Source organism: Rhyacophila brunnea, unplaced genomic scaffold (assembly GCF_057557595.1).
Source record: "Rhyacophila brunnea isolate RB1 unplaced genomic scaffold, BYU_Rbru_1.0 scaffold_13, whole genome shotgun sequence".
NCBI classification, from domain to species: Eukaryota; Metazoa; Arthropoda; class Insecta; order Trichoptera; family Rhyacophilidae; genus Rhyacophila; species Rhyacophila brunnea.
Window position 1 is genome coordinate 8,707,035 of NW_028232785.1, and position 24,668 is coordinate 8,731,702.

The 24,668-nt window shown below is 35.4% G+C and overlaps 2 long non-coding RNA genes across 2 annotated transcripts; one reads left to right on the forward strand and one right to left on the reverse strand.

Moving 5' to 3' along the window:
* Window positions 1-6,873: 6,873 nt before the first annotated feature.
* LOC147076358 (uncharacterized) lies at window positions 6,874-14,367 on the reverse strand. The gene is made up of 3 exons (XR_015069600.1): window positions 13,945-14,367; window positions 10,676-10,819; window positions 6,874-7,096 (listed from the first exon to the last, which is right to left on the reverse strand). It is a non-coding gene; the product is annotated as an uncharacterized LOC147076358 (long non-coding RNA).
* An 804-nt stretch (window positions 14,368-15,171) lies between these two features.
* LOC147076359 (uncharacterized) lies at window positions 15,172-21,203 on the forward strand. Its single transcript, XR_015069601.1, has 3 exons — window positions 15,172-15,390; window positions 17,713-17,841; window positions 19,285-21,203. It is a non-coding gene; the product is annotated as an uncharacterized LOC147076359 (long non-coding RNA).
* The last annotated feature ends 3,465 nt before the right edge of the window (window positions 21,204-24,668 follow it).

Below are 24,668 nucleotides of genomic sequence, written 5' to 3' on the forward strand. Positions count from 1 at the left end.
TATATGACTGCCTTATGTGCAAACCAGCTAACTTCATTTGAGTAAAGTTTTCAGAAAGGAGAAAAAAATATAGTAATTTAACTATCGAGCGGAATTTAACAATTCCAAAAATGCATTTGATTTTTTGTTTTGCAAATAAGCTGCACTATAATTTAATACAATATTTTAGTGTTGAGCATATAAAACATGCTTTTTAACAAAATGTTATCAAATTCTCATTTTTGGTCAAAAGTGCAGTTGGCTGGTTTGGAGATTAAGCATTTGTATTGTTTATACTTAATACTGTTTCTAAAAGTGAGCATTTATAAAATTTTCATGTTGATATTTTCAGAACCCTGCAACTAAAATTGATATAAAATCCGAGATTGATAATAAAGTCGTAAATATTAATGAGATGTTTGTTGAAAACACGATTCGCCCGGACAATGACGACCAATCGAAACCCGGATGCTCCTATGGACAACACGTCATGCTGATAGATCAGGTACGTTTTAATGTATTTGGATATTGCCGACTCAAGTAGAAAGCCGATCCAGAGTGACCATAGTAACATCTCTTGGGAGGCTGTGGGAGCTAAAATAATATAGGAGAAGATTTTGAAAAACTGATCGTGCATGTTTTTTTGTGTTGTGTTACATAGCTACTATGTACTATGGCTTGTGGTGCTTACTATTTTTCTGATTAAACACAAAAAACTTTTAATAATGTCAAATGAAACAATGAAACCTTCAAGACTTAAACATTTGAAAACAAATAACGATGATAAGATATGCAATAGTTTATTTTATTCTCTAGCAAATATAGAGCAATTTTGATTTCAATTCAGGTTTAAAATTTTAATGATGATAGTCTCGAAATTACTATACCCGATTGTTTTTTGAGCTCTTGATAAAATATAACACTCTGTTATCATCTAAAATAAGATACACAGAACAGGAAAATATTACGAACCGGAGCGCTAAATGATTTTCAGAAAATATTAATGTAAGTAGGTACTTATTGATGGGTATGGGTTTACGTAGGGTGTTGATTTACACTTTTCCACTTATTAAAAACACCGATTCAGGGACATTAAGTATTTTTCGCTCGACATGTAACAATTATTAATAACATTCGTAAACGCACGTTTTGGCGCAAAAGGTGGCAAATCGTATTAACAGGCGACGTTCAAGGCTCAATGGTAGGTTACCGACTTCTCGTACCTACTCTCGATCCGTCGTCCGCCCAGAAAACAGCTAACGGTAACTTTCTTTTTGTTTGTTTCGCTGTGCGTGCATCCTGGTCTAGCCTTGACTCATTTACAGTTACAATTATATCATTATATTCCCAATTGCCGATTTTTGATGGGGGATTTAGGTATTATGGTATCATTACTATGTAATTTTATCAAAATAAGATATCAGACATATACAGCCTATCTAGCTCAAACGATCAATTTTTTCCACGAGGCAGAACTATATTGTTGGAGATTTCATGAACCGGAACGGCGCTCCGATCCATTTCGAGTGCTGGATATATTCAAAACACTACGTCAAAAACAATTAATAGTAAATTTACAGTTTGAAGATACAGGAGAGCAAACCAAACAACATGTTGCTGAGAGTAAAGAGGTGACGTTAAATCTGGCTTGTTCACGGCTGCGAATACTTCGAGAAAATTTAAACCTGACTTGCTTGTTCTTCAAGACGACGGGCGTTGTCGCGGAAGGCCACTATATAGTAAAAATTATATAGGTATCTATAATTTTAACACTACAAGAAGCCCAACGACGGTAGTGTAGAAACACAATAGTAAAATTTAGTACCTAATAGAAGTGAAACAATCACAAACACTCTGGCTTTGAGAAAATCACTTAGAGATTTCCCTCACCGGTAATTAGGATGTTTACATGACATGGGAAGATGCAAGAACATTGGCAAACGACAGGGATTCTTGGAGGTGTCGTGTGCTGTATATATGTTCCAACTGAGAAGATTTTCAAATAAACAAAAGGAAAGTTGCACATTTATTTATTGAGGAGATGATTTCAGTAATAAATTACATATTTATAAATGTATTAAACACAAATCGTCGCTATAGGATTGGTTTCCCGAATATCCGCTTTTGTCGAAATCGACCTCTTAATGCAGAATGTTTTTTTTTTTGTATCTAATTGGACGAGAACCATCCCTTTCTTTAAATTACTTTGTAATGGTAATGAATACATCATTCATATGCTGTAAAAATAACAATTTAAATATCTCCATGTATTTAAATATAGGATTATGAAATTTGTTTTTCGTCTTCTGAACATTTGGTATATTCGGGAAACCAATCCTACAGCGACGAAATATTAATTCTTTACATCCTGTAGGTCATATTGTGTGATATTGACATAAAAGATATTCGTATATTATACATGCCAAGATGGTGTATATTACGAACGTAAAGTATATAAGTAAACAATTGAACAAACATAATTTTTAAAAACAATTTCTGAGAAAATATATTATAACCAATAAAAAAAATCTTTTTGAAAAAAGTAAGCCACCCCGGCAGGGATCGAACCCTGCATCTCCCGGGTTTACGCCCCTTCCGTGCATTACCTCTATGCTACATTTGCATATTCGTTGAATAAAAGAAATATAGTTAATTATATATAAACAATGTTTATACTTACTATAATAACACGTATTAAATACGTTTAGTATTTAGAAGTTATGTATAGAATCGAATACATATAAGAAAACAATCTAGTACCTACCGTTAGTGACATTTAAAACTAAGTATTTATTTTTTTTCCAGGAAAATCATGGCAATATCAGTTTCGATACAAAATAAGAACGCATAAGAATTAAGATAGTTATTAGGCACAAGAAAAGTTGGCAGGTGGTAGTGCCACCGTCCTATCAACATTCTTGGACGTGGCTTAGTTCAGTAACATACGTTATTTTGAATAAAATCACATTTAATATAAAGTAGTATAAAGAGATTGGGTATATTTCGGCAAAACGAAGCCGTATTTTTTTCGTATAACGCGCAGTAGAACCACATTTTTTTTTAATATTATCTTAACTATAAAACGTTATACCATTAGGTTGCCTCTCAGTACGGCTAGGTACTAAATTTAAACACAACATAGTAACCATTTTTTCTACTAAATTATCTAAAAATAATTACCACTAACATTATAATAACAAAAAAAAAACAATAAAGTTCAGCAGCACGTACTCGCAGTTTTAAAAAAATGACTATAGTCATCCAAGTCAATTTACCGGCGACGTGTACAAAAAATATTAATTTTAAGCCCCGGCTAGACGCTCATGCTTTAACACTAGCTGATCTGCACAAACCGGTTGTTATCTGGAAACCCGTGTGTATGGACGGGAAAACTGTAGCTCGCGCAAACCGAAAATTGTTCCGTATTTTTTGCAAAAAACTATCCCCGCAGGCAAGTCGCTTCCATCTAACTGTCGCATTAGCCGTAGAATTTTTCTCTTTCTCTTACCTCGTTTTTCCTCAGGCCTTACATTTACACTTATTCATACACATATATTAGAATGGAGCTTATCATTATAGAAATTGTAATTTTCAAAATTGTGTCTCCTACCCGACACCAAATATTTTTTTAACCTACATGTTAATCTGTCACAAATTTATTATGTCACTTGTCTTGTTAACGACCTTTCTTTTATTTGTGTGAGCTTATTTTTCAAATTTAGAATTCGCATTTACGTCTATGACTTCACTCTACTACACGTAGTCTCGTTCTCTATTACAACTTTTCATATGTTTTATATCATGCGTTACAGACAGATAAATCAAGAAAAATATAATAATATAGAAGGAAGCCAATTGAAATGATTTATGTACTTGTCTTTATAAGAATGTCACAATAAAATAATTATATTATGACTCAATCGAACGCTGATGACTTCACTTTGGCGTAGTTTTCATAATTTGACGCGAATTTTAAATTTAATTGACATCACTCATAGATACGCCAAAAGCTCAGTTGGGTCATCGGTCACAATAAATGTAAGGAACTTATCTCACCCAAACGGATATTTTATTGATCAGCTATTGAAAAATCTATCGGCATAAAATAAAACTGTCTTGTTTGATAATAACTAAACACACTTCACCGAATTGTTCGTACAACTAGAGGTCGTACATCTGCAAATGGTGTGAAACTAATTAAATTCGTTTCGTTATAGCATAGGTTGGCAGTTGGACATATATTTATATATCGTGATGTAGTCTGAAATTACAAGCGAAGCAGTAAAGTCGATACAAAAAGTCCCGTGTGTTTTATAATGTATCGGGACCACATTGCGTCACACACGGAGATCGAACTTCCCTAGAGTATAAACTAAATATTAAAAGATGGTGGCCAGTCTGATCCTTTGACTCAGTTTAAGCCTCAGAACCCACACACCTTAGGTATTAAAAAAATAATAAATACCAAACCATTTAGATCAAGGTTTTAGCAAAAAAGATGAATTGCTACTCGAGGGAACTGCAACAATCATCCAAGCGCTGAGATCCTAAACACCGCAAGAAGACAACCTATGCTGCACAAACCCTCAAACAGACCTTCCACGACGCAGAGGTAAACTTAACCAATCCTGATGACTACCGCTGGGAAAAGAAAACCTAAGAAGACGAAAACCTGGACGAGGAGGCGGTTGAAGACTGCAGTGCCGGAAGCCAAGAGGAAGTACAAGAGCACGACGTGACTTGAACCGACGGACACCCTTGTTTTGGGCGCAAGAAAATCTTCTTAAAAAACTTACTAGAGATAAATACATAAAGACCTAGAAACTGCCCTCGGTCAGTCGCGAAGCCACCGAGGCCAGCTTTACTCAAATGCAATAAAAATCATGCAACCCTTCAGAAGGGCGATTCACGAATGAAGCACTATCGCCGGTTGCACAACATAAGCGCAAGCCTACTTCAACGAAGTACATTAAAAGTCGACCTGTAGTGTCGAGTACAGTATGCAATTGAAGTATACACGCTTTGACGGTAGAGGCTCTAGCAATTCTCCGTTTGACATTTATTAAACGTCAGAAATTCGTACGTAGTATAGAAGAGGCTTTCATTCTATTTTTTCTAACTTTTACATCACTATTACCGCTGACGAGACGTAACTAACTTGTTTAAAGATTAATTGGCTACGTACTTCAACACTGAATGGTTTAATAATGCAACGTTAATGGTAAATACTGAGTAAATATGAAGTCATTACCAAAATGGATAAAAATGTTATTTAATTTCCACGAAATTCAGAAGAGTTCCGGCATAACATGTTTACTTTCTATCTTAATCTAACGCATGGACATGAGGCATAAGCATGCTGAATGCTTTCTCACTCGCACTTAGACATTTCGTTCGAAGCTCTATACACGCAATATCTCCTGTAAAACTAAAAAAATACGTACTTCAGTTAAAGCGGTTCGGTGACGTGTTTTGCAGTGCTTCATTCGTGAATTGCCCTTCAGATAGTAACTTCATATGAAGGAGATACAGGCGCCTCATAAATGCACATATCCTAAGTAGTTTATAATGTATGCCTGGCCAAAATCAGAAGTTAGTGATTATGAAACATTGGTTTGACAACCAAGTTTTCAAACATGATAAATTACATACTTACACATATTTATGTTTACAAAACTTGATTAAAATGAGAAGCTTCATGTAGTTTCATTTTTCTAGATTGTAAACATGAGTAATTACATTGACTACATATTAATAGCTTGTGAACCATTTTATGTACTCTCATTCGATTAGATAGTTTACATGAAAAACTACACATGTCACATTTAAATGGCTTATCACCACATGAATTAGAAGCTTTATGTAATGTCATGCTTCTAGATTGTAAACATGAATAATTACAATCACTACATTTAAATAGTTTCTCACCAGAGTGTGTCATCTTATGTACTCTCATTCGATTAGTTTGTGTACATGAGTAACCGCATTCGTCACATTTCAATGGCTTTTCACCAGTATGAATCATTTTGTGTATTTTCAAGCCATTAGATTGTTTACATGAAAAATTGCATGCATCACATTTGAATTGCCTTTTATCAGAATGAGTCAATTTGTGAGATGTCAAGAGATTTCTCTGAAAAGCAGAGTAATCACATTCATCACATTTAAATGTCTTTACATTAATATGACGAAGCATATGTGACTTCATGGTACTAGACCGGATGCATGCATAGTTACAGTAATTACATTTAAATGGCATATCACCAGAATGAATCATTTTGTGTACTTTTAAATCGTAAAATTTTATGCATGAGAAACTACATGCTTTACATTTAAATGGCCTTTCGCCAGAATGAATCATTTTGTGTGTTGTCATGTTACTAAATTTCGAACAAGAGTAATCACATATATCACATTTAAATAGCTTTTCAGCAGAATGATTCATTTTGTGTGACTTAAATTTATTCAATTCTATACAGGAGAAGTTGCATTCATCACACTTAAACGGCTTTTCACCCGAATGAGTATTTTTGTGTAAAATCATATTACTGAATTGTGTACATGAATAATTACATTCATTACATTTTAATAGTTGTTCACCTATATGAGACATTTTGTGAAATTTCATTGAACGAGGCTGTGCACATTTGAAATCGCATTCATTGCATTTTATGGGATTTTCTCCAGAATGACTCAACATGTGTAGTTTCATATTACCAAATCGCTTGCATGAGAAATAGCATTCATCACATTTAAATCGTTTTTCCTTTGTATTTGTATTTATCATCGTCGTCTTTTTGTGAAAGTCTTTATGATCCTTCAACAAGTCTAATGACTCAAAAAAATTTAAGCAAATACTACAGACAAAATTTTCTTTATAAAAATATTTTTTTTCCAACATAATAACAGCTACTGGCAATTCACCCTGCGCGAACATAGATTTTGTAACAAGATGTTTGTCAGTATGATAAATTGACCCTGTATTTTTAAACCTTTTATTGTGTTCATCGAGTTCTTTCTTGATTTGTTTTTCGTCAATCTCGATGTCTTCGTAAGGTTTTCGTTCTTCTGTCTTCTTCCAGGCATCATTGACTGATACTCTGTTTGCATCGAGAAACTAAAAAAAGAACAAATAATTATTAAAAAAAAAATTATAATGTAACTCATAATTTTATATCAACTATTACGATATATCTTCGTATCAGAATAAAAACATGTTTTCTTCTTTGACTATATCTACTCCTAAGATATACCATATATATAACACAAAGCGCTTCCAAGAATCCATTATGCTCGCCAGTTTTATTGTTTCTTGCTATCATTCGGTATTTCCGACGTATATACATATACTTTGTATCTACTTTGATTTAATAAACAAAAATCGATTGCCAAAGTAGCTTGATTTAGAAGAGCGCTGATGAGTGGGTATTAAAAGTGGCAAATAGTTAAAATTTGTCGCAATTAGTATGTCACCGCGTAACATAGAGGTAATGCGCGGATGGGTCGTAAACCCGGGAGATGCAGACTCCCTGCCGGGGTGGCTTACATTTTTCAAATAAGATTTTTTCTATTGGTTATAATATATTTTCTCAGAAAGTGTTTTCAAAAAAGACGCTATGAATTGTAAATATTTTCGTCCGACCTGGTCGCCACAAAGACTAATTTAGTTGAATTTATAAAATGTACGGCATCACACTGTCAACGGGAAGATTTCGTCACTTCGAATGTTCGGCAGTTTTGCATTTATTTTGCTTTTGTTACTTACTACAATTTTTAATACTGCCTCCAAGTGCTCATCTTTCCTATAGATTAGGGATGGCCAGTGCGTCGATCGCGAAGGTATTTTTGGTCGATCGCGGACATACCTAATAATAATTTTGTACTATATCTTGTTCAAACGAGTCAAAATTACTCGATATTCCAGCTCTTCAAATTCGCTAATTCTTTTCTCTTCTCTTACATATCATTATCAAGAAATACACTCACGAAGAAAACAAGTGATAAGAACTTGGAAGAAATTCTACAGGAAAACATTAATAAAATAAGTAATGTAAATTCCAATCCTCGCAATTTGACGAATCGGTAGATTACACGGATATTGCACAACTATGTGTTTTTATTCGATTGGTTTTTAAATACTTGTTTACTTCAGAAGAATTGTCAACATTTTTACCAATGGAGGAACGATCCAAAAGAGAATATAATATATTTATTGCATTTATGTCGAATATTAATCGTACTCGATTTCCTATTCATAAACTAGTGTCGATAACGACTGATGGAGTTCCTGCTATGGTTGAGAATCACGTTGCGTTTATTACTTTATGGACAAATGAGCCAACAGTACCCACTTTTAACAGTTATCATTGCATTGTACACCAGCAGGCATGGATCCCACAAGGGGGGACTGACAGGGCTCCGGCCTGAGGGGACCCCGGCGTAGTAGGTCGACCAGTTAAGTAAAAAAACACAAGCCACAAATTTTCTCGAATAGTAAAAAAGCCGCGCTATTTTCCTAAATAAATATTTAAATTTATTTTAAGTATGTTTCCTGGCGAAGAATTGCATCTTGGCTACTACAAAATTTCTAATATTCGATATACAGGTAAATTGTGTAAATATGTCGAAAATACAGTTAATGTGTACCTACTTAATTTTTTTAGAAGTGAAAGACATAATATTATTACTTAAGTCCCTACCGATATTATTGTCGGTAATTCGATGTTTCTGTATCGTTATTTTTATATGTATAAAATATCTAAATTCAGCCAAAGCACATCTGAGTGCATGGCGAGCTAAGTCTTGGGTAACTGCTCCTGACACATTCCCAATCAAACAAATAATGATGAGTCACATTAACGTGAAAACACCCGATTAAGACCGGTTGTGATTGTGTGTGCGGCTGTGGATTACTAGGGCCATTAACTAAAAAGTATTTAGCGGACGTCGGAACAAGGCTGGCATTAATAACAGGCACGCCAGGTTGAAATTCTTTTAAGCCATCCACAGCACGTGATCAGGCCAGATACTACATAGCCTTTTCACTCTCAGCATTATGAGAGACTACTTGGTCCGTCCTACCGCAAAGCAGCACCGTCAGAATGCAACTGTCGAATACGCAGCATTTGTGTCTTAACAGAGTTGAATATTGCTTCAGCTATTCTTATTAGGATAGAGAGTACCCTTAGGATATTTAAAGATGTCAATAATGTGGATGATTTGCCAATTGATAATCAGGGGAGAATCTGAATCAGGATAGGTGCTATTGCACAAAACGTTGGTTTTCCTCGAGTTGGTTTTGAATCCAACGCAGGATGAATTGTTATTCCTCCTGTCGGTTGTGTCTTAAATGCTTTCGATTGAAATGTCAATAAGGACAGAGTGGAACAATTCACAAAGTACGCAACAATTCAAAAATATTCCAAGTAATATCTTGTCAATAGACACCATAGAATAGATTAATAAATATAATTTTGGCAATACACTACATTATGACGCAGGGTTTTGAATGTGAGTGCCCTACGAAAATGATTCATATATTATAAACGTGCTATAGTGTGTGTTGCAACTTTCAAATTCACCAATATTGAATGAGTGTCAGTGCATAAAACGAGAGTAGTTGTCAGTATGAAAAACAAGCGTATTCTTTATGCCATATTTTTCCACACTCGAGATCGGTTGCCTGTTACTCCACACCCGTTAGGTATTTCAGCTGTCACTATTGACATCCCTGATAGACATATAACAATGTAAATTGTATTTTGAACATTACAATCCGATTTTACAACGTTTTTAATAGCTCGTATTCTTATTTGTCCGGTGGTTGTTTATCAGTATAAATCTTGCAATCGTATTTTAACTAACTTCCCGACTAGCTAGACATTTGAAACTTTTAGAATATATCAGAACACGATGCCAATGCATTCTTTTAATACTTTTAGCCATCTTTAAGTAGAATTGAATTCATTTTCAGTTAATTCTGTTTCCGTAATCCATTCCAATCCACTATTATTGGTTGCTAAGTGGGTGGTCCTAGCAACTAAATTATTAATATATACGTGCGTTGCTATGGAAATCAAAATGACATTTCAGTATTCTATATTTGTTTGTTTTTTTATTACTTCATATCAAGTACAAGTTTGGGCATACTGAGCATAATAATTCAACAGAAAATTTTAAAACGTTGTATATAAAAAGTTCTTTTTATCTTGTTATTATTTATATTAAGAATAATAATACTATCGAGCGAGGGTCATTGATTGGAATTTGAATTGAAATTCTAATCGATTAGAGTTTTGTGCTATTTTATTTGGGTCAATTTTTGCCACCCGGGTTTGCCTTTCGGTATCTTTGCATACTATGCGCATTCCCCAATAGCAAATACACGCTGACAACAATCGCAAATAACTAATGTTTATATCGCAATCTAATAATATACGTACTTCAAGGAAATTAACATTGAAAAATATGTGTTTGTGCGATTTAATTATGATTACTCTGTGCACTATTTGTAAACGCTGCGATTAGTGAGGGGATGGGGGGGGGGGCGTGCCAAAGATCCAGGCCTGGGAGCCATGCCAGTTGGTATCCGGAAAGGAAACCCTTTTTTCTTGTGTACGTGGCTGACGCTGACATTATAAACAATATTATTGTACATTTTAAAAATAAATAGAATACGGCGTGGATTTGTATGTACCTGACTTTCTGGACCGCATTCTGAATAAGAGCATCCTGGTTGCTGATCTTCATAATTGAGAGAGTATCCTTGATAACTATCCTTGTAGTCAACGCGTTGAGAATCAATTTCAGTTTTTATATTAGCAAGATTCATCAGAGGGTCCTGAAAAAAGAATACCTATATCATTTAATATCCACATAATTTACCAAGTAATAAACCAAGCCGGTGTACTGAATAGCGAATTACGATGGTAGTGCTAGTTGTTGATTGTCTTCAAATGCAATTAAGTAACATGTTCGCAGTAAATGAAGATTTTTGATTGAATATTTCGTTTAAATTAATATTTACAACTTTAAAACAATTACAATTTTTTAAGAAGCATTATGTGCCAAAATAATATCCTGTGATAGAATTCTGGGCACTCAGCAAACAGGGTAAGAGAGGTATAGAACTTTGAGAAGAGAGTTTTGAGGAGAATCTTTCGGGCTGTTCAAGAAAGTAGTATTCGGAGGTCAAGGTCATGGCCCCCACAAGTGGGGGGCTGATAGCGCTCTAGCCTGGGGGGCCGGGCTCATGGAAGGCCCTGCATGGCCAGTCGACCATGTCAAAAGCGAGATTAACACACATCAAAAATTTTGTCTAAAAGTAAGAACAGTCGCCTGCGGCGCTATTTTCCTTTATTAGTGTATATATTTTAAAATATCTGATAGAACGGTGTAATTTTGAATTGTGTCATTACTTGATAATGTACTTCATAATTAGAGTAGACGTAGGTATTAAAAATACACTAAATACCATTAACCGTGAACGCCATTTGGAAAAAGCTTCTGTAGGAAGCCACACTGCCTTTAACCTTGGCGATAGGTAGGGGGGCCGACAAAGATCCTAGCCTTGAGGCCCGCTTCAGGATGTGGGGGCCATGGTCAAGGTATAATGAGCAGCTGTACCTACACAGTTTATGGTGGCGAAACGATCACGTGGCATATGAAAATGCAGAGACTGCGCTGAATCAGCTATGTGAATAGAATGCCGGTGGATAGGTATACCACCAAGGCGGGCTATGTACGCAACTGCTGATGGCAAGAGAAGACCTGGACTGCCGAAATTGAGATGGTTGGACTGCGCCAAAGGTGATTTAAAAATGCTCGGTCAAAGCAACTGTAGAGTGTCGGCACTGGATCGACCAGGATGTAGGAAGTTTTCGAAGGATTTCAGGACTCGCCAAGGGTTTTAGAGGGCTCGCACATCAGAACTCGCCGCATGCGTCTTACCACGAATTTGTCGATGTGACATCATCGTAAACCAAGAAACAAACGTTATCAAATGGAGCTTCGCAGATTGGCCGATGCAACTGCAACTCTGCGACCCTGCGACATTCGTCTAATTGCATTGGCCAAAGCCTGCATGTCGATCTCAAAAAATGTCGGCTCCGCGCAAGCGCACAGCTGCACAAACGGCCATTTCTCTCCAGACTGTCGCCGCGTTCGGAGCAGCCACGATGCGGCGAATGTCGATATCGCTAGGCAGATGTGCGAGGTTTTATCAAGGAACACCGCCTGCCCGTTCTCGGAAGCCTTGATTTATGGCGGTTAGGCACACGAGGCAAGATGTGATGTGCGAGCCGGCTTAGTGCCATAAATGATGATGAATAATATGTCATGACTGTCATTTTGAAAATAGTCAACACATCCTTTATCACACAGAGTGTTTTAAGTCCTCGTAGAAGAAAATGACTCCTCACAAGCTGACCGTATTTTACATACAGCTATAAGATGGTTAAGGCTATTCCTCAGTTGAGGCACGGTCTAAAAAAACCGTGGCTAAGCGATGCGCGGATTACGGGTCGCGGGTGCAAATGACGCATGCCAAACAAAATATAATTTGTCATATAAATCCAACACGCGTTCATTTAATGTTCTGTTTAGTGTTCTATTAGTATTTTGGACTGGCCAAAATAAAAAAAAATCTTTCTTAACTTTCTTCTTTAAGCACTACGGTACATGGTTGCAGCATCAGTCCCGTACGGCTCCGTCTCGGGACGGAATGAGCACTAAAAATCACTTCTCTCAGACACGTTTAAAGCGTCGTAGAAAGCGGCCGTGCATATCTACGGCTGTGCATATATGACGGGTGGTGGTGGGCACTTTAACGTATGTTCTATTAGTAACAATAATAATAATAATATATTCATTGACATGTTTTCTTTTTCAAGTAAATAGGTAACGTTTTTAGTCATCTTTATACGATTTAAGAATTTATACCCCCGTCGCCATCACGAAACAAATTAACGTGTTCCCAGCTCGATGTTCTCTCTCCGAATGGCAGCGAGTCCAAAATTTCGTCGTGCCTATAGTTATTTTAATTAACGCCTTAATTATTTGCCGTTTCACTGATGTATCGCCTTAAGTAAGGGTTTAACAAAATGTCAAAAATTCGAGCAAATAGATAACCTTGATAACTTCAAGGCGAAAAATAAACATATAGGTAGGTAGCAGAAATAATTAGATCTATAAAATCTTTCAAAGCTAAAATACAGTTTTGGGTAGGTAGGTAAATAATGTGTCGATAAATTCTCGCGCACAAGTCAGTTTACAGGAAGTCAGGCTGAAACCGCGCTAGGTAATTTTCATGGCCGATTTTGGCAAAATCATGAATTTAAGAATGATAACCTAACCTAATCTAACAAATAATCCAGTATATCGGTTATTTTCAAAATTCGTTTGCCACTGTCTTCCACTAAACAGACAATAACTCCATAATGTTTTTGCGATCGACGTCTTTTTAGACGAAAACCAAACAAAAACCTAACTCAACCTACTTTAATCTAAAAATAAGTAGGTTGTGATAGATTTTGGTTTGGTTTTTAGTCTCAAAACATTTTAACCAAAAAAAAGTACCTAATACTTAGGTAATAGAAAAGAAATGATACCGGCCGTAATCACAATAATGATAAGAACCCTTGCCCTATGTTATTAAACATATTGTATGTGAATATGATTGTAATCGTCGATGGACGCGCGGCTTAAGTGTTGGCCTATTGTGTCGTGGGTCCCAGATTCGAATACTGGGTCTGGCAAGTACACATATTGTTTATCAATTTGTGTATGAATCAGAGTATGGACTTAATAGGTTGAGCAAGTGGCTGACATCCATTTCTCGTAAAAACAAAATCTGTTAATACAAACCACCACTCAGTGGAGGCCCAAATGATTCTATTAGTATCGGACATGGTCAGAGAGAGAAAGAGAAACTCTAAAACTCATGATAAAATAGTTTTAAAAACTAACCTCAAAAGTGCAATTGTCATCGTCGGAATTTTCTTGCGTTATATAAATGTCATCATCTGGGATGTTGGAAGAAACTATTGGCACTTCAAACCAATGCTGATCTTCCGTATCAGAATCGGATTCTACTTCTTCACACTTTATATCCATTTTGCGTAGGTATTTAACTCGAAAATATGTACAGGAATATTGTGACAGCATACAACGTGTCATCCGTGACAGTGGTTAAATTACCATAGACAATAATATTAATATACAGAAGTTAACTGTAGGTACCTGCTAATAATTACTAAAGCGTCAATTACATTGAGCTTCTTTACGAGCTGTTTGTTGGCGAATTTAAAAGCGGGCGATTCAGCTATTGCGATTTGATAATTAGGTACACACAAAACTTTGCATTCGCTGAGAAGCCTCAAGCCAGCGACTATTTTGACAGAACGTAGTTCGTTTTTTTACCGGGAGGTTGCTACTGCGCTTTACTGCGCAGACGCAGTAGGCCCACACGCCGGCGTGTAGCGTATAAAGTTGACCGGCTTTCAACTTGTTAGCTTGTTCGATGATTACATTGGGCGACTTTACAGGCAAATTGTAAATTCGCCAATAAACAGCTCGTAAATAAGCTCAATGTAATTGACGCTTAATAACTAGGTATTGGCGAGCGGCGTTGTTTGCTTTCATCATAAGTCTACTACAAACACAACTGCGTAGGTAGGTAGGTACTTGAGAAATATAAATTGCATGCATTTGTTACACAAGTATTTAATTGACATGAGACCGAATTTCTATAAATTAATACACCTAGCGCTGTCATATTATTTAGGTACCTACCTACCTAGGTTGAAATACCTAATTATTACAATGAACACAATAATTTGGTTTTAATAGTGTGTCGATGGGAACCTGTATTTTTTTACCATGCCCGATCCTAAAAAGATCACGTGGGCCTCCACAGAGTGGCAGTTTGTATAAACAGATTTTTGTTTTGCGAGAGAATTTAGTACCCTCTTACTAGGTCCATACTCTGACTCCAAACGCACATTGAAATAATTATAATATTGTGTATTTGTTTGACTGGATTTGAACCTGGAACCCACGACATTATAAGCCGACACGTGCCATCATGGGCATGGGCTCCAGTATTTTAATATGGATCTAATATTTATTTCTTGGTCCAATTTGGGTGCGTAACAATAAATAATTACAAATATTGAAGACTCTTAGTCTATGGTTGAGCGTACCTATATTGTTGCGTTTGCCCAACTGCCCTGTCAACCACTTAACCAATTTTCGCTTTACGTACGTAAAATGGATGTGAAAAGTGAGCCAACTGACTCTGAATCTGACACAGAAGATAAGCATTGGTTTGATGTTCCAATAATCCATCCAAACGTCTCTGACACTATTTATATAAAACAAGAAACTGCCAACAATGACATTTCCACTTTTGAGGTTAGTTTTATATAATTTATTTAGGTAAATGACCATGTAAACCAAACGAATCAAAGTCATCAGACCCTTCAGTTTCCAAAACCCGCGGACTTGTTTGATATACCTACCTAATATTAAGGGCAAACATGCTCAGTGTAAGTCAAAATGGGGAATGCCAAAAGAAACGGCGTATTTCAAAAAAACACTACCTTATTCTTAGGTCAATAATTATTATAAAGCAATCATTATTCGTAGGATGTTAATCACACTTGAATGGTCAACGACATAGCTTATAATTAGTATCTTTAGAATTATATTCAAATGTGTGCCCATTTTTTAAATAATAAAATGCCTAATTCTTGTCAAATTTGGGATACCATTTTTTTTATCGTAAATATTTCACTATAATGATGTCGACATAAATTATACTGATGGTTTTATGAATGCGTTTAAAAATTAATAAATGTAAAAAATCTTAACACCACTGCACATGCATGTAATTATAAATAATTTTGTCTGTCAAACGTATTTTTTTTGTTAAACTAAGACTACAATGGGTACATTGCATTTCTTAGATTTCTTTAAATTCGATTAAACCTATATTATCTCCTATGGTTTGGATATGCTATCTACACATAAACTAAAATATCTAAAATTATGCCATTAAATCATACATAATTTTAGATATTTTATAGCGTCACTGTTCTGGCAGAAGACACTAATTCGAAAAAATTACATATTGAGTTAGTTAGGTATACCAAAATGTTCCTTATTTCAAACTTTACCGTATGGAAACCTTCTTAATAAATAAACAGTCTTTATTTTAAAGTCATCCTTTTTACGATTACTTAATAAACTCACATGATAGACCATTTCAAACATTTTAAAAGCTTCATAGTCAAATTACTCAAAACTAGTATTCTCCAGTTAGTGTGTTCTGCAGAGACGATAGATACCTAGAAGAATATTATTTATCGATTATGGTTTGGCATAGGCAGATAATGAATTTTAAAGAACTAACCGACAAGATCTAAATTATGCATTCTTAATTCAATCAAAACAATTAATTATTGTAACTCAAAAGGGTGCACTATTTTGACTAATCGCCCGTAGCATACCTAAACTATTATAATTTGGTTAGGCAGGGCTTAATTTAATTTTAAAAATTAATCAGGACCATCCGGAAATTGTATTCTTAGTTCAATTAAAACAATTGAGTATGACTGACAAAGTGTGCAATATTTATGTTAAATCTTAACAGCCTACCTCCACCCCTTTGATTCGCCCACAATTTCTATTTCTTTACAATATTTGATATGTTTACTTTGAAGGCATCTAATATATTTGTGCATCTATCTTTATATCTCTATTTACATCTCTCTTACTTTATAAAGATTTCTTGGGCTGATTATATCACCAAGAATGAGATTTAAGACTAGTTAATCACGAATAAACCTATGGAGTACATAGATACTTAGTATGCAGGAATGATGCTTACTTTGACCATATTATTATGCTCCGCTGTTCATTGCAGGTAAAGGTAAAAGCGGCAAAGGCGTAGGTAAAAGGAGTTACCTTGTATTTACGCCACCCCGTAAGTGTCTCAATGTCTATGGCGTTGGTGATCTCATACGACTACTGGCCCAGTGTGCCTCCAGCTCTGTAAGCCATGGTTAATATAATCTCCGACGTGTATATGTGTCGAATTGCTGGATGCCGATTACATCCTCTGGGAGTGTCCCTATATGTCCGTTGAAAGGGAAGAGCTTCTCAAGTCGATTCGACCCTCAGTTGGACCGGTAGGCCATTGCGACTTGGTATCTAAGAGGGAAAATTTCTTAGCTTTTAAAAAGTTTACAGCATTTTACGACGAGGGAGAAGGTCTTTTCTCATCGAAAATTAACCATAATACAACGCGCACTCTAGTGTACGCCAACCAAGGTCTTGGGAAGTTGCTCCTGAGACACTTTCGGTACAACTTTAAAAAACGCTTAACATGCGTTACGCCACAGTATACGGCTTCAAAACGGGTATGGTGACGTGGCGGGTGGTGGAGGGAAAAGCAATAAAAGGAAGGTATACGTATTCTTTAGTGCAATTGGTTTCAATAATATAATAATTTCAGAAGTACCTACTTATTATTGTCAACCTGACCGCGGAGGGCACTACTTAATCTGACTCTAGTTTTGTTCAATTTATTTTTCGGAATATGTGGCCCTCTTCAATTTTTACCCCTGGGCTATACACCTTTATCCCAAAGGCAAATCCAGCCCTATATTTAAATAATTATACATAAAAAGTTGCTTTAACAAATTGCTAACAATATAATCTATTGTTTTTAAGGACCCTGAAAGGATCATGGCAGATATAAAATCTGAGGGCGATTCCGAAAAAGTTGAAACGTTACGCAAAATCAATTACGATGATTCTCAACCCGGGTGCTCATATTCAGAATACAAACCCACGGAGAAGGTATTTATACAGTATTTAATAATTTTAAGTAGGTACCTAATTAAGCTCAAAGAAATTAAAAACAAAATCTTTTTTAAATAATATTAATGTACATCTTTAACACTCACGGTGACCGCGTGGCTTAAGCGTTGGACTATAACGCCGTGGGTCCCAGGTTCGAATCTTGGGTCTGGCAAATACACATACTTTTTTTCAATTTGTGTGTGTCAGGGTATGGACCTAATAGGTTGAGCAAGTGTCTGACATCCATTTCTCGTAAAAAACGAAATCTGTCAATACAAACCTCTACTCTGTGGAGGCCCATATGATCCTATTAGGATCGGACATGGTCGAAAGAGAAGACATCTATGTTAAAATCCTTTATTTCTAATCCAAATTTAAGTTATCTAATTTGACGATACCTCATTACAGATGCCTTTTTTCTTACAAATAAGTCCCACCATGAATTAATACACTATTTTAGCCATGCCCCCGACAAAGGGGGGGCTGACAGGGCTCTAACCCGGGGGCCCGGCGTGGCGAGTCGACCAAATAAGTGAGATAAACACACATCACAAATTTGCTCTAATAGTAAAAAAGTCACCTTCGGCGCTATTTTCCTTTAGTAAAGGTTATATTTAAAAATATGTTGTGCGATGTAATTTTTAATTGCGTCATTACTTGATAACTCCATAATTCAAGTGGGTGTAAGTTTTAAAAATACACTAAATATCTATCTTAATACCGTAAACGCCATTTGGAAGACGCTAATGTAGAGCATCACACTGCCTTTAACCTTAGCGTTAGGTAGGGGGGCCCGACAAAGATCCTAGCCTTGGGGCCCGCTTCAGGATGTGGGAGCCATGATTTTAGCTTCCCTTTTATATAGATAAAATTTATATTATATAAGAGCGGAGTTGTTCCATTTACCATATTAGAAATTTGATACCAGCAGTTCGTTGTTTTAACGATAGGAGTTTGAAATTTTGTGTGAGCATAGAGAACATGTAACTTTATAACAAAAATCTCACCATTAAAATCTTGTTCTTGGTCAAAAGTGCAGTTTATAATTTGTTATTTAAACATTTATAAATAGATTAATTTACACTTATTATTCCCTTTTATCCCGTTGTCCTCTGGATAATAAATGTATAAATTGTATACCATTATATATCGTCATTTTTCTGGCAGAACACACTAATTCGAAAAAATTACATATTGAATTAATACCAAAATGTTCCTTATTTCAAACTTTACCGTCTGGAAACCTTTTTAATAAATAAACAGTCTTTATTTTAAAATCATCCTTTTTACGATTACTTAATAAACTCACATGATAGACCATTAATTCAAATTTTTAACAATTTCAATGTCAAATTACTCAAAACTAGTATTCTCCAGTTAGTGTGTTCTGCCAGAACAAAGACGATATTTGGAAAAAATCAAACGTATTTATTTTTTAAGTTATTTGCTGCAAAAGTCGACTTGTTCAAGCATACGAGTGTTAAATCGTCGTGGAAGATGTCTGAACATACAAAGTCTCGCCACGGTATACAAATCGACCAACAAAACATTAAAAAAGAAATTGAGGAAAGTAATGAAAGTTCATTTTATACAGACGTTACAGAAGGTTACAATACTGTACTTAATGTTAATACATCAAATGATTCTAAAGGATTAATAGCTGTAATATGTCTACAGAAAACAATTTTTTTTGAAGATAATTTTGTGTGCAGTACATGTTTTGATATTTTTGCATCGTTAAACTTACTTGAGGAACACAAATTATTTCATGGTAAAACATACCAACAATTGAATGTTGAGTCATTTAATTATGATAATGTTAATTTCTCATGTACCCTATCTAGTCAAATCAAAATAGACAAGAAAACTCGTGCTGTTGAAAAGCCTTTGAAATGCAATAATTGTAATTACTCATGCATTCGATCTGTTGACATGAAATTACACCAAATGACTCATTCTGGTGAAAAACCATATAAATGCGACGTATGTAATTTTGCATGTTCACAATCCGGTCATCTAAAGTCACACAAAATGACACATTCTAGTGATAAGCCATTGAAATGTACTGAGTGTAATTATTCATGCGTTCGACCTTCGTCCATGAGATATCACAAAACAATTCATTCAGGCAAAAAGCCATTGAAATGTGAAGAGTGTGATTACTCATGCATTCGATCTTTTGACTTGAAAACACACAAAATGACGCATTCTAGTGAAAAACCATTAAAATGCGATCAATGCAATTTTGCTTGTATACAAGCTGGGCACATGAGATCACACAAAATAACGCATTCTGGTGATAACCCTTTGAAATGTAATGAATGTAGTTACTCGTGCGTTCGACCTTCTTCCATGAAATCTCACAAAATGATACATTCAAGTGATATGCCATTAAAATGTAAAGAGTGTAATTACTCATGTAAACGGTCAACTTCAATGAAATTACATAAATTGACACATTCAGGCGAAAAGCCTTTTAAATGTGATGAATGTGACTACAGATGCGTTCGATTTTTTCGTCTGAAGTCACACAAAATGACACACTCTGATGAAAAGCCATTTAATTGTGATGAATGCAATTACTCATGTATACGTTTCACTTGCCTGAGATTACACAAAATGACTCATTCAAGTAAAAAGCCATTTGAATGTGATCAGTGTAAATACTCATGTGTTCGATCTTCTGATATGAAAAAACACCAACTGACTCATTCTGGAGACATGCCGTTCAAATGTGATAATTGTAATTACTCATGTGTATCATCTGCCTACATTAAATTACATAAAATGACTCATTCCGGCGAAAAGCCATTTAAATGCGATGAATGCAGCTTCTCGTGTATACAATCTGGGAACATGAAGTTACACAAAATGAACCATTCATCTAATAAACCATTTAAATGTGATGAGTGTAATTACTCATGTGTCAGATTATTTGACATAAAAATACATAAATTGACCCATTCGGGTAAAAAACATTTTACGTGTGATGTGTGTAATTTTTCAAGTATAACATCCAGTACGATGAAAGCTCACAAAATGACTCATTCAAATGAAGACAATTAAAGCTATGGTAATATTAAAAAATAATAATTATGCATTCTGTCACAGTAAAAATAAAAATATTAGATTAACGTCACTTCAAGTTATGGCCTATTTTATGTTATATGCGTGTTCCATAGACTGTTATGTAACGGACATGACTTTGTACATCCTGAGTGTAACTGATAAAATGAGATGATCTTATTTTCAATGTAATGAGATTAGATTACTTTCTCTTTATTACAAACAAATGTAATCTTGAATACTTGCAATCATTAAGTTATTAAAAAATAGATGGACTTTTCTGTTTACAATAATGTTATTCTTTTGTGTGTCTTCCCTACTTCTTCTTCTTCCACGGCGCTACATCCCGGGGTGGGTTTTGGCCTCCTCCACAACCGCTCTCCACTCACTCCAGTCTCTCGCCACACTTCTCCATCTACCGGGTCTTCCTATATGACGCCAGTCCACTTCTACAGCGTCAGCCCATCTCCTTCTTGGACGGCCTCTGAGTCTCTTCCGCTGGGGTAGTCACTTCGTCATGATCCTTGGCGCTCTAACTTCAGGCATTCTCTCCACATGTCCCGCCCATCGTAGTTTTTGGGACTTACAGTCTTCCCTACTAGGTAGTTTTAAATTTAATTTAAATGTTTATTATTTTAGATTAATACAACAATATTATTGGACACGTGCAAATAAAATCTGAAATAATATACGATAAATTTAATAAAACATTTCGACGAGCAAACGATTGTATCGCCCGAGAAACACATTTTTTTCGACCATATCTGCCACTACATAGTTGAGGTTTGTACTAACAGAGTTTGTTTATATGGTTTTCAGATTCATGTTTTGTGTTAACGAACCATATATAATAATTTTTACACAACTACAGTTTTTAAAATACCCGAAGTTAACAGACATTAGTTTAGAAAATGTCACCCTAACTCGCCCAGGCTTAATGAATGAATGAACTAGTCGAACACATAGTTACTTAGTATGTTGGAATGCTGCATACTTGGAACATTTTATGTTCTGCAGTTAATTATGCAGGTAAAGGTACAGAGCGGCAAAGGCGTAGGTAAACGGAGTTTTCTTATGCTTACGCCACGCCCGTAAGTGCCTCAACGTACCCAGGCGTTGATGATCTCATGCGACCCCTGGTCCAGTATAATTAGGTGTACCGCTATCTGATCTCCAATCTACAATTTATAGAAGACGGGAACCGAGGGTCGTCCGGCGCACATTCTGAAACATAACGGATTTATCAACAATGTAGACTTGGGTGAAACTGTTCCGGCCCGGGTAAAGAATATATATATTTTTTTTAAATATAAATTTAGTTTATATAAACCAAACACTAGCGAATCGCTAGTAGCGGTGCGAATTGAAGGATGACCCTGCGGTGATATCAAGATAACTTTTGTCCCAGAACCTCAGAATTCCTATAAAGTTTATCCAACATATTCTCGTTACCAACGGCAGCAAACTTGTGACACGCGCGGTAGTTTTCCTGTCACGAGCAGGAATCTTTGATGAAAATCACTTTTACAAAATAAATTTGCATTTAGAAGTTATACTTCTTTAGGCGCGTTTGGAAAATCAGATCAGAGTTATTTTTTTACGTGTGATATGTTACACTTAATTTATTTTTTCACACGAAAAAAAACGCACTCGATTAGATTCGAACCACCGATTGTTCGGTTATCAGCCGAACGCACTACCTTTACGCCACAGTATGATACTGCAATTGTGACAATTAAACAGTATAATATTATAGTTTAGAATTGTTCCGTTCCTTACAAGCATTTGGTTTGCTTAAGGGAGCACATGCTCAGCGTAGGTCAAAATGGAACATTTATTGCATTTTCAAACCATGATCCTGGACATTCCTTAAACGTTATAGATAATCTATTTTTATAATTTTTAAGCCTTGTTATCCTTCATATTTATTTTAAACATTTTATGACTGCAAAATATATTTTTATTACATAAAATAGTGTTCTTTTAAACCTCTCGCTCTAATGTTTTAGAATAAAGTCATATTTCAGTACATGAATGTGCAGCGGTGTTAAGATTTTTTACATTTATTAATTTTTAAACGCATTTATAAAACTATTAGTATAATTTATGACGAGATAATTTTTGTAAAATATTTACGATAAAAAATTATATTAATAATCTCTGTGATCCCAAATTTGACAAGAATTAGGCATTTGATTATTTAAAAAATGGGCAAGATTAACACATTTGAAGATAATTCTAAAGATACTAATTATAAGATATGTTTTTGACCATTCATGTGTGATAAACATTCTACGAATAATGATTTCTTTATAATAATTATTGACCTAAGTATAAGGTAGTGTTTTTTTGAAATACGCCATTTCTTTTGTCATTCCCCTGTGGTTAAGCTACTTATATATATCATATATATAGTTAGTTATATATATAAGATATAGTTTGTCAATTTATGGCTACGGCCGTATGTTGTAGCTTAACCACTGGGGAATGACAAAAGAAATGGCGTATTTCAAAAAAACACTACCTAATTCTTAGGTCAATAATTATTATAAAGCAATCATTATTCATAAGATGTTTATCACACTTGAATGGTCAAAGACATAGCTTATAATAGGTATCTTTAAAATCATCTTGAAATGTGTTAATCTTGCCGATTTTTTGAATAATAAAATGCCTAATTCTTGTCAAATTTGGGATCACAGAGATTATCAATATATTTTTTTATCGTAAATATTTCACTACAATACTGTCAATATAAATTATACGGATGGTTTTATAAATGCGTTTAAAAATTAATAAATGTAAAAAATTCTAACACCACTGCACAGTTATGTAACGAAATATGACTATATTCTAAAACATTGGAGAGAGAGGTTTAAAAGAATACTATTTTATGTAACAAAAATACTTTATGCTGTCATCAAATGTTTAAATAACTATAAAGGATAATAAGGCTTCAAAATTATATAAATAGATTGTCTACAACGTTTAAGGAGTGTCCATGATCATGGTTTGAAAATACAATAAAAACTCAATTTTGACCTACGACGAGCATGCGGGCCGTTAACGAGACGAATCGTTTGCTTGTATAATAATATACATCGCATTTATTTGAAGTTTCAGTAAATTGCAACCTCGTTAAATTGTTTATTAAATTGATAGTCTATATATAGTGTAATAGCACCTGTCCTGATCCAGATTTCCTTCTGATTAGCGACGGACAAAACATCGAGAGCGTCGACAGCTTCAAGTAGGTACCTGGGGGTACACATCAAGGGGGATGGCATTTTGCAGAAAGACCTCGCTATCCGAATGGGAATGGCTGGAGCAACATTCAATTCGATGCGGAATGTCTGGGACTCACGATTGTCCTCGGACAAAACCAAATTCCGCCTATTCGACGCTTGCATTCTGACGGTGCTGCTTTACCGTAGCGAATAATGGCACCTTATGAAGGCTCATAGCAACCGTATACTGAGCTTCGATAACAGATGTTTGCGACGAATACTGGGTGTGCGGTATGACTTTACGAGCAACGAGGAGATTAGAGAACGCACCAAACAGCCTCTCATCACGCTAAACCTCAACCTGGCTTGCCTGTTCTTCAAGCCGACCGGATTCCGGCGTCCTGGAAGGCCGCTAAATACAATCTACACAGTGTATACGGCGGAGCTACGGAGTGCTGGTTGACCACTGGAACGAAGTAAGAAGACTGGTGAGCGACAGGGATTCTTTGAAGCCCCGCGTGGTGTCCATAT